General features: G+C 44.4%; 1 pseudogene; it reads left to right on the forward strand.

Moving 5' to 3' along the window:
• Positions 1-19,822: 19,822 nt before the first annotated feature.
• Positions 19,823-19,951, forward strand: LOC144771194 (U2 spliceosomal RNA; annotated as a pseudogene).
• Positions 19,952-23,323: the final 3,372 nt, after the last annotated feature.

A 23,323-nucleotide genomic window follows, 5' to 3' on the forward strand; every position in this document is an offset into this window, starting at 1 on the left:
ATTTAGTAATTTCTTGGGTTGGCCAGAGAGGGTTAAAGTGGCATCTACTGCGTCTTTGGTTGAAAGCATTGTGTTTTTTTGTGATTCACTAACTCGAAATCTAACAATACTGTTTGAATAAAGCTTTACTCCCCCTGCTGGCCAAAAAACGAAGTGCACAGGCACCAGTAAATACAGTTGAAGCAGCTCACAGAAGCACCCTCTGATGTAGAAAATCCCTGTTGCTGGGGGGGGGGGGGGGGGGCTGGCCTCACTGGCTTGTGAGCACAAAATGGTGGCTGGGGGTGCACTGTTTGAGCACACAGGCCTAAGCACAGAGCATAGGAGAAATTTGGAGGGAAAACAGATTTGTCACCAAGGAATAAGAGGGACAAACTACAGAGGTTGGACTGCAAATCCCACAATTCAACACACTAAATGAAAGCAATCATGGGCAGGGAAAACCACACATTTAAAACACAACACGGGTGATAAAATATGCAATTACAGGCAGGCTAAAACTACTATTTTTAACTGTAACAGCCACAGGCATAGACAGTAAACACAGAAAATGAAAATCGTTTTTTAAACAACTTTTTGTCTTGGGAAGAGACAGCACTAGTCTGTCTCCTTACCACTTCCTGGACTCTGCTCACTGCAATCTGCAATCTGGGGCACATGTAGGCTGCAACTCACAAGATGGGTCCTTGGACTAGGGCTAAGATTGGCTGTAAGGTCCTGGTCTCCTATTGGTTCTAGATGTTAGGGCTAGTGTTGTGATTGGATAGTGTTAGGGCTAGGGTTCCCATTGGCTAAAGGGGTCACCTGATTACTAGGGCTACAAGAAAGGCCAGGCTTAGGGCGTCTCTGCCCGGGCGTCGAGGCTAAGGGTGGAGAGGACAAGGGTAGTTGCCTGTTTGGGCCTGTTTGAGACTGGTCGGGACTAGGGCCAAAAATGCTGCCCTCTGACTCCTTCCCTCCAAAACTCCTTTTTACTCATCCAAAAGCCTCTTCCTACTGCTAAGACTTATAAAAAATAAAAAAAATCCTTCACTCTTTTATCCCTCCACTATGCTTTTTCAATCAAAATTAACAGACTAACATGTTCACTTCTCAAATTCCATATTCCATATTCAACTATACTAATAACTGAATAACATATCTACTACTCAAATTACTTCATATTTATACTATACTAATTTTCAACACTAATCCTTTATGGGTTCCGGAGTGGCGTGCTACTCGCCATAAAAGCGCTTCAACACCCAACAGGGGTAACAAGTGCTATATGAATGCTAATCTTTCTTACCCTTTTATCCATCCGCTATCCTTCTCACTCCAAGTAACAGAATAATATTCACCACTGAAATTACCTCATATTTCACCATATTAATTCACCACTAATCCTCTATAGGCTCCCTGAATAGCATGCGTCAACAAGCGAGCGATAAATAAATACAAACCTTTGTCCTACTCTATCCTTCTGCTATCATTCCAAATCCAAATAACTGACTAACCTATCTACCACTTAAAATGTACTTGCATGTTTCACTATACTAATTCAACACTAATCCTCTGTGGGTCCCGGAGTAGCGTGCTACCCGCCGAAAAAGCGCTTTGACGCCTCGTCAGGGGTAGTAAGCGCTATATAAATGCATTTACAATACAATACAATACAATTACAATGTGCACCGTGTTGGCAATGACCTAGGCACAATTATTAAGGTAAGACTGGCAATCCTAATGAAGTATACCTTTAGTAAATTAATGTCTCTTTTTCCACTTAATGTCTTGGTGTTCTCCAGCATTAGCCAAAGACAGAAGTGGCAGTGTTCAACCAAATTCTGACCACAGATAGAGAAATCCAAGAAACATGTCAATAAATTGTTTCTGCATTCCACCAAGACCACCACATGGGCTCTATATACCACAGCAACTTGAGCATCAATATGGACGGAATATATTAAAAAGACCAAGTCCATTTCACATACGGAGGCAATAGGGTGTTCCTCAACAACTTGAAGGAATGCATCTGGTTCTATGTGTAATTATCATCTACACAATATAAACACATAGGCTGATTTCAGAATCAACCCTTTTGAAAAGCTCTGGTTCATTTTGTTTTCAAATCCCTTTAAAAAAAATTCTCACTTGGATCCACCAAACCAAAAACACACATTCGACGCAAAGCAGCAAATAAAAAATTTGTGAAAGATCTGTGAATCAGTTCCCAACCAAAATAACTCACTCAAAAGAACAACACATTTAATACAGTGGGCATGTGAGTGGCTGTATGTGAGAGAGAGTGAGAAGCTCTATGGGTCTGTGCATGGGTGTGTGAGTGGTGGTATGAGTGTGTGAGTAGTTGTGTGGGTGTGTGAGTGCCTGTGTGGGTGTGTGAGTGGTTCTCTGGGCCTCTGAGAATATGTATAAGTGACTGTATGGGTGTGTGAGTGGCTGAATGGGTGTGTGAGTGTGTAAATCGGTGTGTGAGTGGTTTTCGTGATCTCTGAATGGGTGTGTGAGAATCTGTGTGGGTCTGTGATTAAATGTGTGAGTGGTTCTCTGAGTGGATGTGTCAGTGACTGTATTGGTGAGTGGTTGTCTGAGTGGGTGTATAGGTAGCTGTATGGGTGTGTGAGTATGTGGGTGCGTTGTTATCTGAGTGTGAGTGGGTGTTTGAGTGGCTGTATATGTCTGTGAGTGGGTGTATGAATGTCTGTGTGGGTCTGTGAGGGGGTGTGTGAGTGGTTCTCTGGGTGTCTGATAAGATGTATCAATTACTGGGTGTGTGAGTGGCTATATGGATGTGTGACTGGGTTTGTGACTTGCTGTATGAGTGTGTAAATAGGTGTGAGAGTGGTTGTCTGCATGTGGTGACTTGGTGTGTGAGTGCCTGAATGGGTCTGTGATTGAATGTGCGAGTGGTTTGCTGAATCTCTGAGTGGATATATCAGTGACTGTATGGGTGGGTGTGTGAATGGCTTTATGGGTCAGTGAGTGGCTGTATAGGTCTCTGAGTAGGTGTGTGAGTGGGTATGAGAGACTGCATGGTTGTGTGAGTGGGTATATCAGTGCTTCTGTTGATGTGTCGGTGTGTGAGTGGCAGTGTGTGGGTGAGTGCCAGTGTGGCTGTGTGAGTGGCTGTGTGGGTCTGGGAATGGCTGTGTGAGTGGCTGTATGGGTGTGTGAGTTGGTGCATAAGTGTTTATGTGGGTCTGTGAGTGGCTGTATTTGTCTGTGAGTGGCTATATGGGCCTGTGATTGGGTGTATGAGTGGCTGTATGGATGTGTGAGTGGGTGTATGGGTCTGTGAGTTGGTGTGTGAGTGGCTGTATGGGTCTGTGAGTGGGTATTGTTGTCAAGAAATGTCCGCAGATGTTTTCTCAGAGCAGCTGTTTAATTTTCGGCATCTAAATCTGGTAATATTAATCCTCTATCACGTCCTTGATGGTGCTGCATGTCCCAGTTCCTGCTCTAAGGTAACAGGACCATGATCAGACCTTACAATTAATTTGGGCCCAAGCATGACTATGTTCTCAAATGCACCTCAACCTAGTGGATCAGTCCAGATTTTCAAGATGTTGAATTGTTGAGATTTGTGGAACCATATAACTACTCCACAGCATTTGATCGAGGTGGATTCCAACTGGGAAATAGAATTCTCCCATGCAGTCACTTTTCAATTGGTCTATTTTTGTTTATTGAAAGTGTGTCTCTTCAATTAAGGCAATGTCAGGATGACTTGAGTGTAGGTAACAAAGTACCTCTTAAGCTTATTATAATGTGTTAGTCCATTTGTGTTTGAGAGTCTTATTCTTAGATTGGGAAGACATGAAATACACTCGTATTTTGAGTGAGTATCAGGGAACAAACGTGTCACAAGATAAAATTGTCTCAGGTATTTTCTATAATGTTGCTTCTGCTCATGTGTGTGAAGGAAGAAGTGTTGTATTCTCTCCACTGATCTGTGTTTTCCTGTCCATGAAGAAGACAGAGAGAAGCTCACTTTCCTCCCGTTCCTGGTATCAGCAGCAACAAGGGCGCAACCACAGTATGGTGGTATAGCTTGAGTCAGTACACATGAAATACACAGGTCCTCTGAAGCCCTATGCTTATTCAACTCTATGATCATGCCGTCTTCAGCATTTTAGTATGCAGTTAGTATTGTGGTCTGGTCATAGACCATTCTTGCTGATCTCTTGGCTGGCCTGTAGATCTAAACCCGGTTTTTGTAAAGCACAAACTATTCACCCATAAGGGTCTCAAGGCGCTGGGGGCCGATAGGAGGATTAAGTGAGCTATTACCCAGAGTCTCATGGTGCTGAGCTGAGCTGCTGCCGGCGCCAGGGATTGAACCATGAGCTCCGGAGTCAGCTGCCCTGACGGCTGTGCCACACCTCTCCCAGATCTACTTTCACCATTGTGATGAGCGTGGTCTACATTTTCATGAGGCCTAGGACTTAGTCCATATTTTCTTGTTTGATGGACTTCAAGGAGGGAGTGAAAAAGAAGTCCCAATGGTTTGAATCCCACTCTTTCTTTAACATGGCCTACAAATGAAATGACAAGAATGAATATCTCCGGTCTTATGGGCTGTTCTAATGTTCTAAAGCCTCACATTGAAGCACTCCGTTTACCCATTGTCTGAGGATGGTGCAAAGTGGAGAAGGTGTAAGTAAATCTGCACGCGTCACAAATTATAGTCCTGTTAAGCTACATGAAGTCAGTTTCACTGTCAGAAAATACATCCTTGAGGGCCACCAATTTAGAAAGTAATCCCATCAGGTAAGGGGCTACAAGTAAGGCAACATGCTTCTCAATGGCACAGACTTTGAGTGCACTGTGGAATGGTCCTTAATGACAAGTAAATCATTGTTCCTAGAAATTGTAGGTGGTTCCTGGGGTCCGGCAATATCCATTCCATCACTCTCAAACTGAACTCCAGACACTTTTGCGTTTACCACAGGATCTTTTTATGTCCCCCCCACTTCCCAGACACCTGACAAGTTGGACAGGACATGCAGAACCTTTCATTCTGTGACTCCTGTCGCGAAGGGAGGATACAACCATTTTGGAGTCTTTGTTCCCGACATATGAAGTGTCCAAATGCAACACAAATGTTGTTAGGTCTACCACCCTGTACTAGCAGACTGCTTCTGGTTCCAGGACAAGGAACTGAGGGCTCAATAGGAAGCCCAATTTCTGAGAAGACCTTAAGGTGTCCAGTTGCTTTACTACTCCTGGATACCCGGTAGTCATGGAGCCAGCTGAAAGGGGTCCTTTGGGTATTTCCGGGTGGATAGAAGGGCGCAGTACCCCAGCGTGCGCTTTTGCCGAGTAAGAGAATTTGAACATCAGTGTGCAGAGAGATGAAGCCAGAGCAGGACCCGAGATGTCCTGGCTTGCTAGAGTAAATTCAATACCACCCAGCGACCCCTCGAATGGCTGGTGTCAGGAAGGGGCAAACACGGAAGTATTATTAGGAGGAGAAGGCCTTATACACGCGCAGCGGGGATACGGGTGACTGAACATTCACTGTGCATTAGGGATGCGGGCCCTGGAATGGCAGGGTATCTTGGGCATATAATGCCCTTTGACCTCCTCTTGTGACGTCCCTGCCCTAGACAGGCTGCTGAGGTGCACGGATGGGGAGCGGCTCGTGGGTATGAAGGGCTGCTCTGGGTACAGCAGAGCTCCCGGCCACGGCGCAGAGGTGGAGAAGCCAGTCTGTGGTGGTACAGCTAGCACCAACCAGCATGAGGATTCCCTCACAAACACCCCAAAAGGGACCTCCCTGTGAAAGGGAAACAGGGGCTCTATGATCCTGGAAAAAACATACTGCAGGGTTTTTTTTAACATGGAGGCATACTCCGAATGGACTCGACGTCATAGGGATTCCAGTAAAGTAGGAAAAAGAGTCAGTTTTGTGGAGAAAGTTTCTGCAGAGTAGGTGTCATCATCATCAAGTGTTTTTTTCCCTCCAGAATAACACACAATGGTATTCAAGGTGGAAGGAAGTAAACTGCACACCGATGGATGTTTCTACTAAGCCTACAATCCAAGAACACACTCCTGCACGGTGCTAATGTGCACCCAACCTCACTTTAAACAATCTTCAATTTCGTGAAGCTTTTTAGATTGAGACACAGCTGGACACAACACGCGGGGTTTGGTAACAAGGCTTTGGTTCTACAGACTAAACAGGTAGCTGACCTAAAGGGGAGCAAGTGGCATGATCGAGAAATTCTGCTGCAGCTTTGTAACCAGGTACGTTGACCATTTCGTGTGTGTGATGACACATAATGAAGTCGGACACTAAACTGATAGATTAAGTAAGCTGGGACATTTTAAACTTCGGAGATGCCACAATACCACAAAAGCAGAGGCGGCGATGTGAAGAGACGTCAACTTCATTTTAGGTATGAGTTCCATGAGCCACCATTACCATGGCATGACCGCGCTACAGCTGGATTGTAGAGTTCATTTGAGGACTTAGCTTTCCAGGGGTTGCAAATGCAAAGTCCAGCATTCAAGGCTTGGTTTAGGAAGTGGTGCGAGTTAAGATGCTCAAATATGCAAAAACAGGGAATAAAATTCAATAAATTAAAGGTCCACCCAGTGCTATACATTCGAAGAATAGGATGTTTATATACAGATAAGTAAAGAGAGCCGTTAAACACGTAATTGTCCCAGAAATCCTAACGGTATGAGCGCGTTTTGTGCATATGATTTAACCCCAATCCCCTTTTAGAATGTATGTGCTAGTTTCTCTCTAACACTGCACTGTGGCCAATGGTATCTTACGTGACTATGCTCGTGCTGACTCAGGAGACTTCTGCCTTACTATAAACCTTACTAACAAAGCCTCAGTCAGTGGGCAGAGGGGCCACGCAAAAAGAAAGCAATGTAATCTTTATATTGTTGTCCTTCTGTTTCAATCATCTCTGCCTCTGATGTTTACACGGGCAATTCACTGTCTAAAGAGCAGCATCTAAGTTTCCAGTTATAAACATTAAAACTTCAGGGCCTAAAAACCCATCACTCACATAGCTCTCCTGCCGCCTCCTCGCTGGGGGTTGATGGATGCCAGTCTGAAGAAAAGCAGACCCACGAGGAGAAATGGAGGCGTCGCATCCGGGTGCAGCGTGACCGTGACGTGAGCCAGGTGTAGCCAATCCTGGCGCTGGGGGGGCACATTTGCTGCTCGCCCTGTCGCCCCTTACAAACCCGGGCTACAGCAGGCAGAGAAGTCCCCGCAGGGTCCCACTGGGGTACTGTAGTGCGCATGCTTGCGAAAGTTGAAAACCAACTCGCACTTGCGCACTACGGTCTGTCTACTGCAGCCTGAGTGTACTGTCACTCAAGCTGCAGCAGGCCACCACCCCCCTTGCGGATTCCGAAATCTCCGGGTGTGTCCCGGCGGCTGACTCGCAATCCTTACAATAAATTACTCTGTACTTGTACAGAGTAATTTATTGAATGGATTGCGGCGGCGGCCGCGATGCGCGTCCATGTGGCTGGTAGGGCTACGCCCCTACGCCCCAATGGACGCACCGCTGCTGCTCGACTGTGCTGAGGCCATCATGCCCAATTTCTGCAGAGTAAGACACTCCATCAGGGCCATATAGAACTCTGCTTGGCCTGGTATAAATTTTCCAGAGCCAGGCAGGTTCCTCCCATGTGGAGACCAGAAACACTGTGAATGCCCTAGGTAAATCGGTGGGTATAGTTACGCACTATGCTTTGTCAGTTGCTATAGACAACCTCTCAGACATCTCTCTTAAAGGCCGGTAAATAGGCTTGCAGTGACTGGGTCAGTACAGCATCTTGTATCCATAACTGTAGGAGGTCAGTCTCTGGAGAAAATCTCCACATAGGTTGTCTCTCACACCCTACACCAGCTCAACTCATTTTGTAATTAGTATTGTCACAATGGCCTTTAGGAACTCCACAATCCTGTGGCCCGTGACTCCTATTCCATGAACTTTCTGCCCTTTAATAAAAAGATATTTGCCCCAGAATTCCAGAGAGCAGTGAGCAAGAGTCCTTTCACATAAGCAGTTCTCAGTTGATATGGATTGTTGTGAGGAATTGGGGAGCATTTGGAAAGCCTTTTGCTAGACCTACAGTGATAACTATCACAACTGTCAAAGCAGTCAATGCTGAATCCTCATCCTCAGGAAAGAGTAGACCTATTGCATTGCAAATGCTTGTTATGGACATAGTATTAGCGAAACCTTTGAAATTGTTTGAGACCAAGGATGTTAGTATTGTTATTACTGACGCCAACAATTTTGAGTTAGAAGTGGCAAATAAACCTTGTTATGTTGCCAAAGGTGAATCTAAATTTTCAGCTCCGGTCCAGGTTGTACGAGTAAAGCCTAGTGTGATGCATACCAAGGACTGAAGAGTGTGGAATAAAGACAGAATTGCTGTTATTCCCAGTGAGAAAGTACATTTTGTATGTGCACTTTCTGTAGTAATTCTCCCGCAAGGGAATGGGAGTGAGTCACATGAAACATGTACATAGAGTGAAAGACGTATGTGTAGTGATTTTGTCAGGAACACAGGAAACGTAGTGGTTGAAGTTGTAGTTTAATACAGCTTTTAGTGACACAGCGACACAAGAGAGCACCAGGCTTCAACTGACAAAATACTAACATTCTACTCAACAGCCCTAGAATCCTCATGGTAGAGAGTTCTATCTACAGGTGCCAGTGAGGCACAGCACAGAACACTACATTATCCTCTTTCCTATAAACAAAAGAGGAAGAACTCAGAGAAGAAAAGAAAAGAAAGAATGTGGAGAAGGAAAAGAGCAAAGGAAGAAAAGGAAGAGAGGAATGACAGTGAGGAACAGTAAAGTAAGAACTAAAAACAGGAAACTGGAACTGAGTGGAGACTTGAGTAGTTACCTAAACCTGGCATGAATTCTAGGAACTCTCGAACTCCTGCGAAGTCCAGGAAACCCACCACCATCATTGTTAACATAGTTAGAGCACTTGGCATCATGGCGAGAATCAGATAAAAGGTCACGGTTAACAGAATCAGGTTCCCTGACATTGACTTTCACAACTTTACTGACATTCCACCAGTGATTGTTGTTAACACGTACAGCATTGCCGCAAACCTAATCGACAACTAAAGACTCAGAGAACTTGCTTCTTCCCTTGGTGACGTGAACAGGGCTCTTAATACGAACAACATCTCCAGCACGAATACTATGCGGCACAGCCCTATTTCTTTCATCAAAATAGGCTTTCTGTTTTGCTTGAACCTTCGTAACATTGTCCCTTACAAATCCATCTATCCCGTCCATTACATTCATCTTAACACATTTCGACATCCACCCTGGACAAATTATCCGTCATAATGACAGAAGGAAACCCTTCCCTAAGGAAAACATCTTTAAGAAAAGAAATGACATTGGCTGAGGAAGGCTCACTGATAAACCGAATCTCTGGCCATTTGGAATAGTAATCAATGGCAACGATGGCAAAACGTGAAGAAGAGGGTAAAAGATTAAAAGGACCAACTAAATCAACCCCAATCCTTTCCCACGCTCTCTCGGGAAGCATAATGGGTTCCAAAGGGGGTGTTCTAGGTTTGTGGCTCTTGTCAGACGATCTACAGATAACACAACCATCAACTAGAGCATCCACACACACATCCATTAGTGGCCACCAAATACATCACGTAGTCTGCGTTTGGTGAATGTTTTTCCCAAATGGCCTTCATGCGCACCATCAACAAGACGTTTCCTTAAACTCTCGGGGGGAATGAGCCTACCACCCCGCATAAGGATGCCATCTTCAACCGTGAGCTCATCAGCAACTTTAACAAAAGTCTGGAATTGTCCTGAGACATTTGTCTCTTTAGGCCAACCTTTTTTCAAGAAACTTAGGACCTGGACAAGTACCTCATTTTTCAACAACTCTCTTCTCCATTCTGCTTCATTGACAGCACACATACCCTCAAGATCCAAAGCAGCAACAAAACAATCTTCTTGATCATCATCCTTTTCAAGATCAGAGTCATGACCAGAAATGGGGAAACGTGAAAAATAGTCTGCCCTGACATTCATCGAACCAGGCAAATAGACAACGTCAAAATTGTACTGGAGTAGCTTAGTCGACAACCTAGCAATTCGCGGGGTATGTTCCTTAATCTTTTCACCAGACAAAATAGAAACTAAGGGATTATGATCAGTACGTATAACAAAGTGACTACCCCAGAGAAAGGAGTTGAATTTCCTCACAGCCCACCAGCAGGCTAAAAGCTCTTTCTCTATCACAGAGAAATTTACTTCAGCACCGCGCAACACCCTTGAAGCATACGCAATGGTGTTGTCAACCTGACCACTCTTCTGAGTAAGCACGGCTCCAAGACCAAATCCACTTGCATCCACAGTCACCACACACTCCTTATTAGGATCAAACGCTTTAAGAACACTGTCATTCACCAATTGAGACTTAATCCACATGAAGATTTCTTGACAGTTGTTATCCCAAACAAAAGGCACATTTTTCTTCAAAATATTGGTAAGTGGATGAACCTTTGATGCATAATCCTTGATAAACCTGGAGTAGAACTCACTGAGTCCTATGAAAGACTTCAAACCTGCCTTATCGACTGGAGGAGATGCATCCACAATTGCTTTTACCAACCCTGGACGTGGCTCTACCCCATTGTGTGAGACAACATGACCAAGGAATTCCATCTTTTCTTTTAGAAAGACACACTTTTCTCGTTTAAGAACAATGCCCTTGTTTTGCATTATTTCCAAAACCTGATTCAAAGAACCGTTATGATCCTCTTTGTTTTCGCCAAAAATCAAAACATCATCCTGGAAGACAATTACTCCAGGGGTATCTTTAAACATTTGACTCATCAACCTTTGAAAAACAGCTGCCGCCGACACGAGGCCGAACGGCATTCTGCAGTACTGGAAACTGCCAAATGGAGAGACAAATGCAGTCAAATGTTTAGAGGACTCACTCAAAACAACTTGATGGTACGCAGAAGCTAGGTCTAACTTAGTGAACCATTTTGCGCCTCTGGTAAGGGACAACAAATCTGTAATTTTTGGCAAAGGGTGTGAGTCAATCCAGATGTTTTTATTTTGGCTGCGCAAATCCACACAGACGCGCAAATCACCATTCCTTTTTCTGGCGACAACAAGAGGAGACAACCACAAGGATGACTCAATCGGTTCAATGATCCCCTTCTTGCATAGTTCGATAAGTTCGGCCTCTAGACTATCCCTTACACTAAAAGGGACGCTTCTGACTTTGTGTTTGATGGGGATGGCACCATCTTTAACCCTGATCTCATGACTAAAGTCCTTGATCCTCCCAAGTCCCTTTCCAAAGACAGTGGGAAATTTGCAAGACAAACTCTCAACGTAGTCATCAGAGTCAACAACGGCAAGACTAGCAATACAGTTATCAGGTTCAGCTAAGCCAACTTGCTCTTTTGCCCCTGGTCTCAGGATCAATCCGAACAAACCTCCATGAAACCACCGCAAAATGTTCAACCCTTTAATTGCGACATATATTTTCCCAAAAATGTTCCTGCCCCTGAACTGTAGAACATCCTCAAAATAGCCAAGCAGAGCTATTCTTCGTCCTTCAAAAGAAACAGGAGCTCTATCAGGAGGTTCAAGTTTTTTCTCTGGCCATGTTTCCTCAAATAATTCTTGGGTGATCATGGTTACCCTTGCTCCTGAATCTACTAGCAGGGAAACTACTTTATCACCCACACCAACATTTTCGTAGGGATCAACACAATCAGAAGGGTCACCAACAATGACTCCATCCTCACGCACAGCTACGACCATCACCTTTGCATCACCTTTGACATTATCAATCAAATGTGAATTTTCATGTACCACCACAACCATATCTCTGAGATCGTCTTGGATGCTGTTAACTGGACTTGTACCCATACCTGTATTATCTTGCATATCTGAAACATTTCCTACCCCATTGACATTGCTTAGACCCTGTGGCTTACTGACAAATGTAGAATTTCCCTGTCTAGGATTCTGACAAATTTTGGCAAAATGACCATATTTTCCACAATTACGACAAACAGAACTCCTGGCAGGACAAAATTTGTTATTCTTGTTGTGTGAAAGATTACCACATCTATAACAAATGTCACTCCTAGGAAACGGACTCCTTTCAAAACGTTGAGAATTGGGAACATTGTTCTTCTCGAAGCGTTGTTGACCAGGGACTGATCTGTTGTCTCTGTTCTCCTTAGTTCTAACCACAGAAACTGCTTCATCATTCTTCTTTTCGAGTTCCTTAACTTCTTTCTTAGATAACTCGATACTTTTAGCAGTTCGGATAGTCTCTTCAAGAGTAGGATTTCCTAAGGTAAGCAGTTTTTGTTGTATCGACTTGTCAGTGCATTTGCATATATATTGGTCTCTGATTAGTTGCTCTCTGAAGCCCTCGAATTCGCATTCTGCACTCAACAGTCTCAGGCCAGATACATAGGTCTCAACGTCTTCTCCAGGCAGTTGTTCTCTCTTAAAGAACTTATGTCTAATTACCACAAGACTGGGTTTGATGTCAAATCTTAATTCTAGTCTCATCCTTGCTTCAACATATTCATCCACATCTTCTTCTGCGTTATTTCTTACTAGAGGGGGTAAATGTTTATAAATCTCTCTACCTTCGAAACCTAACGAATGTAGTAATAAAAATGTATTCCTTTCTGCGCGATATCTTGACGCGCCAATTGCTCCTAAATAGGTTTCGAATGCGTCAAACCACTTCCTCCAAACAATTGGTGGATTACCCGGTGTCTCAAGAAAAGGTGGAGGAGGAGAAACCGACTGCATGGTGCACTAAAGAGTTTGTTTGCATAAATATTTATCCCAAATTATTCGTGTTGTGTCGCTGTGTTGAAGTGAGATTTGGGATGAACACAAACTCTATACCTGCATGCACAGAGAACAGAACGCTGGTTTGACAGAAATACACTCTCTTCCCAAAGATGCGTTTTATTTATCTTTTTTTTCCCTTTATTTCTTTTGACTTAAATAATTGTTCATTTTGATGATAGACAATACCATCTGAGAACGGATTTCCCAGTGAATGTGTAGTGTTACTATGGTAACGTTGTCAATTACATTACAGTCCTTGCGCGTTGAAATATAACTGCAATACACGCTGCCAACCAATGCGTGCATACAATGACATAGAGAGCATTGATTGCTTGACGCGAGGCTGTGACACACGTTGCCAACCAAATGCGTGCACTGGAAACGATGAAGACGCGAAGAACACACAAAATGGCCGACCTTGACGTAATTGACGCGTGACAACGTTGACAACCTTACGCGACCTCGGGATGCCAATCACGCAGACAACTCCTCTTTTATGCGCAACACAGGAACAGACAACGAGTCGCTCAAGGAAATAAAACGGTGCATTACGCGCTGTAGACTTATCTCACAAAGGCGCTCCTATTTCTTCGAAGTAAAGCAGATCTCCGCAGCTTCGATGAGGAGGATCAGCCGATCAGCGCCTTCCGTGATATATTCTGCTGACAGGTACGAGGTGAATAACGTGGTTACTTGTCCGCAGTTCGTCGCCAACAACTTTGTAGTGATTTTGTCAGGAACACAGGAAATGTAGTGGTTGAAGTTGTAGTTTAATACAGCTTTTAGTGACACAGCGACACAAGAGAGCACCAGGCTTCAACTGACAAAATACTAACATTCTACTCAACAGCCCTAGAATCCTCATGGTAGAGAGTTCTATCTACAGGTGCCAGTGAGGCACAGCACAGAACACTACAGTATGCCTGTTCGGTACAAAAGCTATTTTGTAAGTTAAGTATTACTTGTTTTTTTATTTCTTTCTATGGCGTCTTTTGTCACGATTCTATATTTTTTATTTGCCGGAGAGTGTTTCGCGTTGTGTTTGGTTTATATCTGTTAGTACAATATTTCTTTTATGCTTGTAAATATCCTATTGTTATGTATCTTATATAGGGGGAAGATGTATTGGAATTCCTGCCTGGGAAATAGAATGTGGAAGTCTGGGGTCTGGGGAATTCTATTTGAATGGTTGGAGGGCAATGTGGGGGTCATTAGCGGAGACTAAAGGGAAAAAAATAAAGGTGGCGGTTAAGTTGAAAACTGCATCGTTTGTTTCTTCCTGTTAGAAGACAAGACAGATACCCAGGTCTTTTCTGTAATTACACTGGGTGAAAGACTTTTACAAAGAGGTGCGTCTCATAGTAAGCGTTAGCAGTGACGTAAGAAGAGGGTTCAGTGGATGCGGGTCGCCTGGGGGTCATTGCCGAGCGGGGGGGGGGGGGGGGGGGGGTGACAAAATGGCAAAAATATGTGTAACTATCATTTTTTGCCTTATTTTAATAATTTCAAAGTGGTCGGGGGGGGGTAGGATGACAAGAAATTTTCCGCACCAGGTACCACCTGACCTTGCTACGCCACTGAGCGTCCGACATCAATGGTAGCAGAGTTGAACATTTACACCTGGACAGTCAGGCCATCAGCGAATGCACTATGACAGGTTACTTCACAGAGTGGCCGAGAGATCAGCCTAGATGTACACCTATTGTACAGTGGCTGCTGCTGTGGAACTGGGTGGTTTGAAAAAAGAGAGAACTTACCTGTGAATGTGTTGCGGGGATTCTGTGCGTGTACAGAAATCTGCGTAGGTAACCAGGACCTCAGCAACTTGTGGTGTACCAGAAACTCACCTCAGTACCCATAACCCCTTTCTAACTAGCATCAGTGTCTCATTCGTTCTCCGTCCTACCGCGAAGCTACCAATGATTAGACAAACCAGAACAAGCAACTTAGAATACTCTCAGGAATGGTGGAAATCAAGAACACCCTTACGTTTGTATTTCTTATATAAGTCCACAACGTGAGTAATCAGAGACACGGTAAAGTTTAAAATATTTATTTCAACTACGTGTTCTAAGATGCAGTATTTTGGCTAACATAAGCAGGCATACAATTAGAAATAATACAATCAGCATTGTTACAATTCCATAAAACACAAAGGGAGAAATCATATTATACTGATAGTGGAAACAGGTCATATAGCGCCTTGTATACCACCGTCCCCTTGCTTGAAGCTAGGTTTTATAATAATAGAAGGTCTCTAGGCTTAAATGGGGAACCCCATACCTCCAAGATCAGCTTAGGTGAATCACATCAAAGGATCAGCCAGCTCTCTTGTAGAAGGAAAGTTTTTTCTCCAAGTGCCTGCAAACATGGTTGCTGTGTATTATTAAAGGGACTTGAATTTCAGCTTCTTGCAGCTGGATGCATGTTATGTCTAGAGCGTGGGCCAATCACATTGAATCAACAGCATACATTCTTATTTGACCTTGATGCTGTGAGCACAAGCTGTACAGACAGAGGCTGCCGTGTAGTCTAGGGATGTGGAACACAGACCGTTCTCTTGTGAAGAAAATCAAGCAAGTTAACTTCCAACAACAGATACATATAGTGTTGTGTGCAAAAGCGACAAAGTAGCAAAAATGGCGTTTAAACTGCTAATGCGGTTATGCTAACATAGCAATGTGTGCAGGCAGACATCGATCATCACTCCAAATGCCGCCACCACCTCTTCTCCGTCCTGTTCTCATTCCTCTTATCTCAGCAGCAGGAACGGAAGCACACAGTCTCACAGGCTCCCCCAGTCAATCACAATTTTGCTGTCACCAGCATGACAGCAGCGTTGCGATTGGTCTCAATGGCCTGTTTGGCCACCCAGGCAGTGCCTGGGTGGAGAACATGTCCAGTGCGCATGCTCAGTGCCAAGAGGGTCGGCCAACCCGTCATGGCACTTAGAGAGTGCAAACTACTCCTCCTTCTGCTCTGGCCAGCCCAGCCCCGCCGAGCCCTAACCTGGCTCCCAGTCTGCACTGAAAAATAAAATGATAGTAGCATTATGTTATTATCATTTTGTTTTTTTGCACTGCTCAAAGAGCGTCTCAAAGAGCTGTGAGGGGACGCTTCTCCGCCTTAGCGAAGGAGCCGCCACTGGTATTGTATACTGTGTCAAACTCCATAAAAAACAAAGGCCCAGATTCCGAGCTTATCTTGGCATAGGATGCCTAGCAGACGTTAGGGAGGAGTTAGGTAAAGAGAGCACGGTGTAGGTAGAAGTTAGGCAAAGTGTGCAGGATGAAGTTAAGAGTTAGGTAAAGTGAGCACAGTGAAGGTAGGAGTTAGGTAAAGTGAGCACGGTGAAGGTAGGAGTCACGTAAAATGAGCTTAGTGAACATAGGAGTTAGGTAAAGTGAGCACAGTGAAGGTAGGAGTTAGGTAAAGAGGGCACTGTGAAGGTAGGGGTTAGGTCAAGAGAGCACAGTGAAGGTAGACGTTAGTTAAAGCGTGCACAGTGAAGGTGGAAGTTAGGTAAAGTGTGCACGGTGAAGGTAGGATTTAGGTAAAGAGAGCTCGGAGGAAGGTAGGAGTTAGGTAAAATGTGCACGGTGAGGGTAGGAGTTAGGTAAAGTGAGCACGGTGAAGGTATCATTTAGACAGATTGAGCATGGTAAAGGTAAGAGTTGGGTAAAGAGAGCATGGTGAAGGTAGGATTTAGGCAAATAGAGCACAGTGAAGGTAGGAGTCAGGTAAAATGAGCACCGTGAAGATAGGGGTTAGGTCAAGAGAGCACGGTGAAGGTAAAAGTTAGCTAAAGTGTGCACAGTGAAGGTAGGAGATAGGCAAAGTGAGCACGGTGAAGGTAGGAGGTAGGTAAAGTGAGCACGGTGAAGGTAGAAGCTAGGTAAAGTGAGCACAGAGAAGGTAGGAGTTAGGTAAAGTGTGCATGGTGAAGGTAGGAGTCAGGTAAAGTGAGCACGTTGAAGGTAGGAGTTAGGTAAAGAGAGCACACTGAGGTTCCGTGGTTTTTGGAACCGGACTCCATTTTGTTTTACGTTGTTTGCGACTCCATTTTGTGTTGCCTTCACGTAGGCCATAGGGATAAACGAACGAACGAAGTTGCATGGGCCTCGTTGTCCATTTAAGGTTTAACGTGGGCCTTTTCGACTTACGAGTGAACTGCAAGATGCTGACCCCTTCACCTGAAACTGACCCTTCCACGAAGTTAGTTTCTTTAGCAGATCTTGTCTTAAATTGCCAATCAATTGTCAGGATATCGTTAATTTTTAGTTTCTTGCACATATCTTATCCTACACTACATCTGAATTGCTCTTTTCTTTATGTCTTTCCATTACATGGGTAGTGCTTTCAATTAAGGGTTTGTCCGGCTTTTGGTAATCGAATTTGGGACAGTCCTAATAATTAACTTGTGGGGTTGGTACGATGTAAAGTGAGCTTTTTGGAATGTGATAATGTATAGAAATGTGTTTCTATTGGTCAGAATTTGCCGCAATGGGTGTGCATTTGTAATGGGTTGAAATTGCGAATATAAAGTGATGTCTTGCTCTACGAAGATTGAGCAGTCTCCTGAGTTGTACACCGTGTTGTATTGCTTGGTTCACTGTTACTAGCTGCAGCTAATAAATTTGATCTCTGACGCCACCTAGAAGTATTCCGTGTCTCTGTTTGCCCAGACAGGAGAACTCGAAGACATCGGGCGTGTCCCTGACGCCACCGGTTCTGAAAGACCCGGTTCTTCAACACTGAAGGTAGGGGTTAGGTAAAGTGCGCACGGTGAAGGTAGAAGTTAGATAAAGTGTTCACTGTGAAGGTAGGAGTTAGGTAAAGAGAGCACAGAGAAAGGTAGGAGTTACGTAAATTGAGCACGGTGAATGTAGGAGTTAGGTAAAGTGTGCACAGTGAAGGTAGGAGTTAGGTAAAGTGAGCACGGTGAAGGTATCATTTAGACAGATTGAGCATGGTGAACGTAAGAGATGGGTAAAGAGAGCATGGTGAAGGTAGGATTTAGGTAAAGAGAGCACAGTGAAGGTAGGAATCAGGTAAAATGAGCGCCGTGAAGGTAGGGGTTAGGTCAAGAGAGCACGGTGAAGGTAGAAGTTAGCCTAAGTGTGCACAGTGAAGGTAGTAGGTAGGCAAAGTGAGCACGGTGAAGGTAGGAGTTAGGTAAAGTGAGCACGGTGAAGGTAGAAGTTAGGTAAAGTGAGCACAGAGAAGGTAGGAGTTAGGAAAAAAGTGTGCATGGTGAAGGTAGGAGTCAGGTAAAGTGAGCACGTTGAAGGTAGGAGTTAGGTAAAGAGAGCACACTGAAGGTAGGGGTTAGGTAAAGTGTGCACGGTGAAGGTAGAAGTTAGATAAAGTGTGCACTGTGAAGGTAGGAGTTAGGTAAAGAGAGCATGGAGGAAGGTAGGAGTTAGGTAAAATGAGCACGGTGAATGTAGGAGTTAAGTAAAGTGTGCACAGTGAAGGTATGAGTTAGGAGTTAGGTAAAGTGTGCACGGTGAAGGTATCAGTTAGACAGATTGAGCATGGTGAAGGTAAGAGTTGGGTAAAGAGAGCACAGTGAAGGTAAGAGTTGGGTAAAGAGAGCGCAGTGAAGGGAGGAGTTAGGTAAAGTGAGCACAGTGAAGGTAGCAGTTAGACAGATTGAGCACAGTGAAGGTAGGAGTCAGGTAAGATGAGCACGGTGAAGGTAGGCGTTGTGTCAAGAGAGCGCAGTGAAGGTAGGGGTTAGGTCACGAGAGCACGGTGAAGGTAGGAGTTAGGTAAAGAGCATAAGAAAGGGAGGGGTTCATTTTAAGACATTAACTTAACTAGTGAATTTCAATCTTTTAAGGTTTGTGCTGTGGTCGCTATTTACCTCTTCAACCTAAACTCCTCTTTAGTATTAGTGATATAGGGAATATACATGTTTTTATAGAAATGTTTCTAATCTAATGTTTTTTTACTCTCGATCTTTGATTGGGTTGTGAAGGTCTCTGTTTGCTCCCTCCTTGCCAGGGGGGCATTTGGGTTATGTACAGTCATGCCCCTTTGCCTTTCCTAAGGAGGAACGTAGCTTTTTTACACACACCCCTCTGTACTTGAAGGTGTGGGTGCTGTGTAATTCTTCACCGCCCTGTCCCAGGGCATGGCCATAGGAGGCATGTACTGAATGTTGACCCTCCTCTCTTGCATTGCAGCATTGTGATTGGTCAGTGCGGCCTAGCTGTTCTTCCTGTTCCTTGAGTTCGACAAGGAGAGTAGGAGCAGAGACGCTGGACCTGGCGGCAAGGTAAGTTTTATTATTTTTTTTTAAAAATGTATGCGCCAACCCACGCCTGCCCCACCACCCGAGACCCATGCCAGTCGCCACTGCTTGAACGGTGAAGGGGTGGGTACATGGGCACCTAAGGTCCGCACTCCAGCACATGGGCAATGCCTGGGCTTATTTGGCAGAAGTGGAGTTCTCGATGACGAGTGAAATTAATGGTCAATGTACACCAAGACTTTTAGGCAAGGCAGAGTAGGGCGACATGAGTGGAGCTTTGGTGAGAAAGCCTTCTTCTGCTCTTGGTCAAGGATGTGGGGTGGATAGGAGCCCCATAAAGTTTGTTGATCCTTCGGCAATGCCTAAGGGATTAGATTTTGTGGTGGTGCAGGGCTGATTCAAGCCTCCTGACCAATGGCCAAGACCAGTAGGAAGATTGTATTGGGCCCCAGTGATTGGAAAGGCAGGGAATCCCTTTTAATTGCTGTCATGGTCTCGCCCAGGCAAAAGGGTCTTTAAGGGAAGGGCCCATCATATTTGTATGGCTTCATGGCCCCTATGAAAGTCTGGTGAGAGATTGTACATCAGCTCTCATGCTGTGCTCCTTTGTTTTTCTTCATTTCTCTTGCAGCATGTGTCAATCAGAATAATTTTTTTTAAAACCTCATAAATGTAACACGCTAATTGCTTCTCAGCCTTTTGGCTAAGATCAAATGTAGTATCTGTTTTTATCAGTTTAATAAATGTAACACGCTAAAACATGTGTACCGTTTGTTAGTGGTAAGGTATGGTTTGTTCAGGGATAAACACTTCATTATGTGGCTTTTCCTTCGTTTGATTTTTGAGCGTTTTGATGTTCTTGATCAAATGACAGAGATACAAGATGGCTGCCCTCTAAATATTTTTCACAGAGATTCCAAGTAATCAGATTAAGTTCCATTCGAATTGGGAAAATTCACCAACGCCAAGCATTCACTCCATTTCTTTTCACGCTCCTCATGTATGTTCTACTGGAGACCATGGGTGTGTTGGACATATTGATTTTATCTTAAAAACTGAAGAGACAAAATTCATCAAAAGTGAGAGAGGGACCTACTGATGTCACTGTCTGCATCCCTTTCAAATGTTGGTGGATTTTTTTCTCTAAGGGAATTGAAATTGGAACCATTCAGACCTTTTATTGGTACCCCCTCCCCCCATTTATCACTGGTCGCCCTTGACGAACCTTTGCATCATCAAAAGCATCCTCTTCTTCTTTGTTTTGGAAAGTTTGTTACATATTGGTCAAGGAGGGAATCGTTATTAACGATGCAAAAGTGGCTTTCCCAGTGGAGTTCTGTATATTAACTACAGAGGTGTAAATGCTGCCTCTGTAATATGTATACATATATTTATTGATTCTATTTTGAATTGGGAACTCGCTGATGACATTATATCCTGAGGAAAAGAAAGGCGAAAACGTATCATCCTGAAATAGCTAAAAATCCATTCAACCGGGCTAGGATCCGGCTTGTGAATTAACACTGCAGTGTGCTGGCATCTGGAAGTACACAGTACTCCATGGCAGGGCTGAGATTGTGTGTTCTGGGCTTTTAATGAAACAATGGAAGCAGCTAATGCAAATTCAGATAAGTGCTTAAGTCAGGGGAGATGTAGGTAGTGCCAAATTGAAATTATAGGTATTGTTGAAAGACTGGCTGCAGTTTTTTTATTTAACTTATATTTGGCCAGACTAGTTGCTTCAAAAACTGCAGTGGCTGTAGGTAGCTGCACGCTAGCATTGACACTGTCAGTGTCTGTTACTCATTGACTGGCATGCATTATATGTTACTGGCAAAGGCGTTAGTATCAATGATGCAGCTGGAGCAAGGGCACCGGGGCCCAGAGTCTCGAGGGGCTCACTGAACACTGATTAGATTTGTAGTTTACCACCCAAAAAGCAGTCAGGGGTCCATATTCCTTGAGTTAACTAGGACTTGTGGTACCCCTGCTATATCACTGCTTCCAAGGGTGCGCATTGAGAGGAACACATGTAGTGTACGGAGGACAGAGGAAGAACACAAAGAAATGCCGTCAGTGGCGTTTGCAGAGACACACAGGCTGTAATTCCAAATAGCTGGAGGAACTCAGTAAGATGCAAGTAGCAAAGCCTAGAGAGGTAAAAAAACACAAATTCCCCTTTCAACTTAGGATATATACATGTGTGTGTGTGGTGTGTGTTATGTTATGTTATGTTAAAATTTACTTGTAAAGCGCGCGTTCACCAGGTGGTTTCTTGGCGCTGCGAGCAGAACGGTAGCAGTACCAAACAGTGAGTGAGAATCAGTTGTAAACGTGGGAGAAAAGCCAGGTTTTGAGTAACTTCCTAAATTGAGTTTAGGAGTCCGCCATGCGCAAATAGAGAGGAAGGGCGTTCCAAAATTGGGGGGGCCAAGGTTGTGTATCTAAGGCCACCATGTTTCTTCCGCTTAAAACAATGGGAGACCAGCAAGTTTTTGTTAGAGGAACGTAGGTCACGAAGGGGAAAATACCGCTGAATGTTTAAAGCAATAAAAGTAGGACCACGTCCTGACAGGGCTTTGTGGATGGTACAGCCCAGCTTAAACAGACACCGTTGGGGTATGGGAAGCCAATGAAGGCTTTTTAACAGTGGTTTCACATGAGAGTTCTTTGGCTGCCTGGTTCTGGACCCGTTGCAGGCGATGTAATTGGTACGCAGGTATACCAACGTACAGGGAATTGGCGTAGCCAATATGCGAAATAACCTGGGCAAGAGCCACTTGGGTCAGGGCTTCGGTGGAAAGGAATCTGCAAATTTTTCGAATTCTTCGAAGATGGAAAAAAGCATGCTGAGACCACTGAGCTGACCTGGGCCTTCATGGTAAGATCATTGCTGATCATGATTCCCAGACTTTTTACTGAGGGGGCCGGGACTGGGGGGCTCCCTAAAGATGGGGGCCTGAAGCTAGAATTCCAAGAATTGACCAAGCCACCAGTGAGAATCAGTTCTGTTCTATCTGGGTTTAGTTTAAGTTGATTAGCATTCATCCAATCACTGATGAAGTTCATTGTGGATTGAAAGTTTGTGATAGATAAAGCTGATGAATCGATGGTAAAGATTAGCTGGAGGTCGTCAGCATAATTAAACACGACAAACTTTCTCTTACGCAAGGCCAAAATCAAGGGTAGAATGTACAAGTTAAAAAGTAGAGGTGAAAGGGAGGAACCCTGTGGCCCCCCTCAGGTCAATCTTTTTTGTTCTGCCCTGAAACTAGCAAGGCGAACAGATTGGGAGTGATTACTTAGAAAGGAGGTGATCCATTTCATTGGCGGACCCTGGAGCCCAGCGCTGCCGGCACGGTCGACCAAAAGCTGGTAATCGACCTTGTCGAAAGCAACTGACAAGTCAAAGAGCACCAGGGCCTGGATAGTGCCCTGGTCCGCCCCCTTCTTAAGTCGTCCAGGACTGCCAGGACGACGGTCTCGGTGGAATGTTCAGGTCTAAAACCTGCTTGGTGAGGGTCCAAATAGTGAGTCTGTTCTACAAAAGAGCTGAGGCTATTGGCAACATGAGCTTCTAGAACTTTGCTCAGGCAGGGTAGCAAAGAGATGGGGTGATAATTGCCAGGTACCAGTGGGTCTTAGCTGGGTTTTGTGAGAATAGGGATGACTTCAGCCATCTTAAATAAATCTGGGACAATCCCTTGAGCAAGGGAGTTGTTAATGAGCAATAGAGGAGGTTCCGGACAGCGTAGAAAGAAAGACCTCCCGAAGGATATGGGGGGGGGGGGCAACTGTCCAATGGGGAACCAGAGCCAACTTTCTTAAGTAGGCCAAAGAAAGCTTCTTTGGTAACAAGGGGAAAGTGATCCAAAGAAGCTGTGTTTGTGCCGCAACATAAAAGATACCAAAGGGGATGATGGACGGAGCGTTTGAGCAAATCAAACACTCACCCCTCGTCAACTGATCTGGGTTTAATCCATCACCATTCTTTAACTCACTCCACCACCCCAGTTCAGACATTTGGTATCGCAACATAAAAGAGGCAAGGAGTCTATGGGTTTAGGAATACTAGCCTTAATAGTAGCAATTTTCTCAATAAAACAGTGATTAAGTGAGTCGCACAGATATTGAGAGGGAGTAGGTTTTGCAATAACTCGATGGAAATCATCTCAGCCAAGGCC

The sequence above is a fragment of the Lissotriton helveticus genome, chromosome 7 (assembly GCF_964261635.1).
Source record: "Lissotriton helveticus chromosome 7, aLisHel1.1, whole genome shotgun sequence".
Lineage (NCBI taxonomy): Eukaryota > Metazoa > Chordata > Amphibia > Caudata > Salamandridae > Lissotriton > Lissotriton helveticus.